This window comes from Oratosquilla oratoria, chromosome 1 (assembly GCF_046742065.1).
Source record: "Oratosquilla oratoria isolate Oo_2021 chromosome 1, ASM4674206v1, whole genome shotgun sequence".
Lineage (NCBI taxonomy): Eukaryota > Metazoa > Arthropoda > Malacostraca > Stomatopoda > Squillidae > Oratosquilla > Oratosquilla oratoria.
In genome coordinates, this window is record NC_134777.1 from 32,826,434 (window position 1) to 32,831,433 (window position 5,000).

Consider the following 5,000-nt stretch of genomic DNA (forward strand, 5'->3'; position numbering starts at 1 on the left):
GGTTAGGAGTTCTCCTTCCCTCTCTCTCTCTCTCTCTCTTTTCCAAGGAAGTTGTGAAAGAATGATTGAGGTATTGTGGTTGTGTTGCATAATATTTGGTGTTGTTTGACAGGGTAGATGAGCATGGGGATCCGCAAGAAGGGGCATTTGCTCCCTCCTGGAATTTATGGAAAAAAAAATGCAAGAAAAATACAAAATGACAAAAATATTACATGGAAAATGCAAAATGATTAAAATACCATGTAGATTTATCAACTGTTTATTACCGCAATTTGAAACATCTTGATATAACCTTATACCATTAACCATATATATATGATATCTTTAATTTTGCCCCTGCCTACAAAAATTCCTGCGGATGCCCCTGTAAATGAGAGAATAGATGGCTGTTACGGCGAGTTATGTAGATCGGACGTTCTAGTAGTATGGGTAGTATTGTGACGGGAGCTTCGCATTGGCAGATGGAGAGGCCATGTGTGAGAGGGTAATGTCCTACTCTTAGGCGTATTAGTACAGTTTCAAAACATCGGTTACGTTGATGTGAAGATTGCCATGGACGTATGTCAGGTTTGATTATTTCCAGGTGCTTTGATAGTTGTTCCCACAAGTTTAACATAGTGGATCGAATGACTGGGTAGTAGTCTTGTTGGGTGTGGAGTGCAGGTATCAGGAGGGGTTGCCTGTCACATTTCGAGTCCCCTTGTCGGCTTGTTCGTCACTCCAGAGGGATGAATCATGAATGTATTTAGTGGACTTGAGGGTAAAAATTGCTTATAGGGCACTTCGTGAACCTCTATTTATCTATATATCGAGAGCTTTTTCTCCCCTTATAAGAGAGGTAGCCAAGTCAGAGGCACGTATCCATTCTCACCCATTTCACTCCCTTCCAACACCCCCTCCACCCTTCCCATCTCAGTTCCTCATGGATGATAGGTCATCCATACATCCTCCAACTGCCCTGGATCAAACACAATGCTGCAAGTCACAGTACATCCACAACAAGGCCGCTTCACTTAATCGGCGACCCCCCCCCCCCTCTTTGGGCTGCGTCAGAATATCACTCACACCCCGTTCCTTGCATAACAGTATCATCCGTACACATTCTCCACTCATCCCTATCTCCTGCCTTCTCCCTTCCTTGCTCAACAGACATTCCCCTCCTGCTCAACACCCCCTTCACCCCATCTATCCATCTCATCCTTGGTTGTCCCCTCAAGTTCACTCCCTCCATCTCTGCTTTCCACACCTCTTTTACTAATCTTTCATCACTCATTCTTTCTGTGTCCAAACCATCCCAATAAACTTTCATCAGCCTTATTTGCCATTTCATTTTCCACTTTCCTCCTCACCTCGCTTCTCACTCTATCTAACCTAGTAACCCCTACCATACTTCTCAGACATTTCATCTCAAACACACCTCGTGGTGCTGTGGTTAGAGTTCTCGCCTGCCACTACGGCGGTCCGGGTTCGATTCCCGCCCAGGGCTGAAATTGTTTCAGTATCGCTTCGCTGCGAAGTGTTACTCCAACTCTCGGCGGGGAGTTGGGTGTGTGTGTGCGTGTAAGGTCACAGTATTACCCATAGATCGGTCATACGAGCTCTGAGCTCTCATCCGGGAGGTTAATAACTGTCGATCACGAGTCCAATGCGTGATCTAAGACAATGGTGAATAAAATTTCTCTCTCTCAAATTCCAAGTCTACTTCATACAATGCCGTCGGCACAATTACCCCTTCATACAATCTCCTATTTGCATCCATCCCCAGTTGCCTATTTCTCGTAACACTTTTTAATCCACCAAAGCATCTACTTGCTTTCAATCTACATTCCACCTCCACCTCTAGTCCCTTTCCTGCCACATGTGACCCCAGGTACTTAAAGCTATCCACTTGCTCCAACCTCTCTCCTTTTAGACTTCCAACTTACTGTCATCCTTTACCTTTGTACATCTCATCATCTTACTTTTACTCGTGACCTGAAATGATTATATAGAATGCGGGGGTTGGGTATGTGGATAACGTGTAAGATGGAGAGGATTGCGAATGGCTCCAGATATTGTTTCAATTGAGGACACTGCTGTTTAACTTCATGTTTTGTGTGGGAGCCGTCGGTATATGTAATGATGTATATAGCTGTTGAATGAGTAAGTACAGGGGAGAGAGATTCCTGTCGGATTACCTCAATTGTTTTTGTTTGAATGGCTAAATAAGGGAAAGGTGAATCGGAAGGGGTAGTCAGTGGACTCGGATGAGCTTTGCCATAAGGACTTTTTTTTTTACTATTTTCCAGTGTGGATAACAGGTCTGTCATTCTCTTGCTATTTGAATGACCATCGTATAGGTATTTGTCAAATTCTGGGTGCGTTGTAGAGGCTTTAACAAAGTGGGAATTCAGGTTGGTAAGTGTACTCTTGATGCGGTAGAGATGTTTTGGTGATGTCGGTAAATAGATATCTAGGTGGGAATGTCCGTTTTTTGTATACATTTTTATGGAATGCTGGCAAGGGATTCACATATTTGGAGAAAAGGTTTCCTAGAGTATGTGACGCAAAAATCAAAGAAGGTATTTTTGTTGGACCACAGATGAGGGAGCTAATGAGAGACCAGAATTTTGATGAAGAGCTAAATGAACTCAAGAAAAAAAAAAAAAAAAAAATGCATGGCTGTCATTTAAGAAATTTTGCGCAGATTTTTTGGGGAATCACAAAACAAATAACTATTCTGAAATCGTAAAAGAGCCACTGACATCTCACAGGGCCTTGGGATGCAATACGAGCCTAAAAATTCACTTCCTAAACTTTCACTTGGACTTCTTCCCTGCAAATCTTGGCACCGCCACTGACGAACACGGTGAGAGAATTCACCAGGATATTCTGAACATGGAGACCTGGTATCAAAGAAATCGTCTTCAGGGGTTATAATGGATAGAAGATCGTGAACTCAAATATGAATGGTCAAAGTGATAAACCTGGGAGAGGGTCACCCTCTCAATCACATATACAAAGCAGTCTTCTTTGCAATATTAAATAGAATACATTTAACATGAAATTGTGGCACCAAGTGAAAAAAAAAAAAAAAATAAAACACGTTTATATGGTAGATACCATCCAGATTGCCACAAGAGGAGTGTGATCAGGACTTTATGGAACAGAGCAGACAAAGTCTGTTCTACTGTGGAGTCCAAGAAGGGTGAAAGAAAACATCTTTTGCAGATCATCCGGGACAACGGCTATCCCAGCAGACCTATACGGAAATGGACAAAGGTATGACGCACCAACACCTCAGAATAAAGACCACATCTGACACCCAGAGTCACAATCCCTTATATCAAAGGCACCTCCGAGGTTACTGCCAGAGTTTTACGAGACAACGGAGTACAAGTGGTGCACAAACCCCTCAATACCTTGCACCGAAATCTCACCAAAGTCAAAGACACTGAAGAACATACACAACTAGCCGGTGTAGTTTACCGCATAGGCTGCACGGACTGTGACACGGAATACGTAGGAGAAACTCAGAAGAAACTAGCCACAAGAGTACAAGAACACCAACGTGCAGTGAGGCGAGAAGACCCGAAATCGGCCCTGTACAAACACACTACAGAACACCTACACATAATAGAGTGGTATGGAGTGACAATTCTACACAAAGGAAACAAATAAAAGACAAAACTATTCTTGGAACAATGGGAAACCAGGAGCAACTGTATAAACAGATGCATCGATCTCAATCCTATTTATGTAGGGATGAGGAGTCACGCAGTCTAATTCCTTTGATATGTTGTTCCAGTCTCATTCTGCTTCTGTGCGACCTGACATTTGAACACCAAGTGGCTTTTGTCCGACTTCCTTTCTCGAAGGCGGTCTCCCAGTGCACCTTTTCAACTCCCCCTTCCCCGACTTTTATCCCTCCCCATTTTCAGTTTTAGTCTTCTTTTTCTTTTCTCTTCCTTTCTTTCTTTTTTATCTTCTCTTTATTATATCGTTTTATGTGTCTGTGGGAAATGCGAAGAAAATGAGAGTGATGAGTGAGGAGAATGGAGGAGAAATAGGGAAGGATGAGGTGAAGGCAGTTGTAAAGATGATGAAAGTAGGTAAGGCACCTGGTCTGGATGGATGCCATGCAGAATGTCTGAAAAAGGGAGGTTCAGTGATGGTGGACTGGTTGGTGAGGTTATTTAATGTTTGCTGGAGAGAGGGTAGAGTACCGGAGGACTGGAGAAGTGCCTGTATAGTTCCTCTTTACAAGGGAAAAGGGGACAAGTGTGAATGTAGTAGTTTCAGAGGGATTAGCCTGTTAAGTGTAGTAGGGAAGGCTTATGGGAGGATCTTAATTGAGAGGATTAGGAGAGGAACAGAAGGAGTAATTGGTGAAGAACAGTGTGGATTTAGGACAGGTAGAGGTTGTGTAGATCAGATCTTTGTGGTAAGACAGATATGTGAGAAAGCTATAGGAAAGGGGAAGGATGTTTTTTGGGCTTTTATGGATCTGGAAAAGGCTTATGATAGGGTAGACAGAAAGGCACTGTGGGAGGTTATGCAGATTTATGGGATAGGAGGAAAGCTTTTGGGAGCTGTCAAGAGTTTTTATGAGAGTAGTAGAGCATGTGTCAGGATTAGAAATGGAGAGAGTGAGTGGTTTGAAGTAAAGGTGGGACTTCGTCAAGGATGCGTTATGTCGCCCTGGCTGTTCAACTTATACATGGATGGGGTGGTGCGAGAGGTGAATGCTAGGGTAGTGGGTCAGGGATTGGAGATGGTTAAAGAAAATGGAGAAAAGTGGGAGGTGAGCCAGCTGTTGTTTGCGGACGACACTGCGCTTGTGGCAGGATCAGAGGAGGGATTGAGGAAGCTGGTGGCAGAGTTTGGGAGAGTATGTGATAGAAGAAAGCTAAAGATAAATGTGGGTAAAAGTAAGGTGATGAGATGTACAAGGGGTGAAAGTGGCAGTAGACTGGAAGTGAACATTAAGGGAGAGCGACTGGAGGAAGTGGATAGTTTTA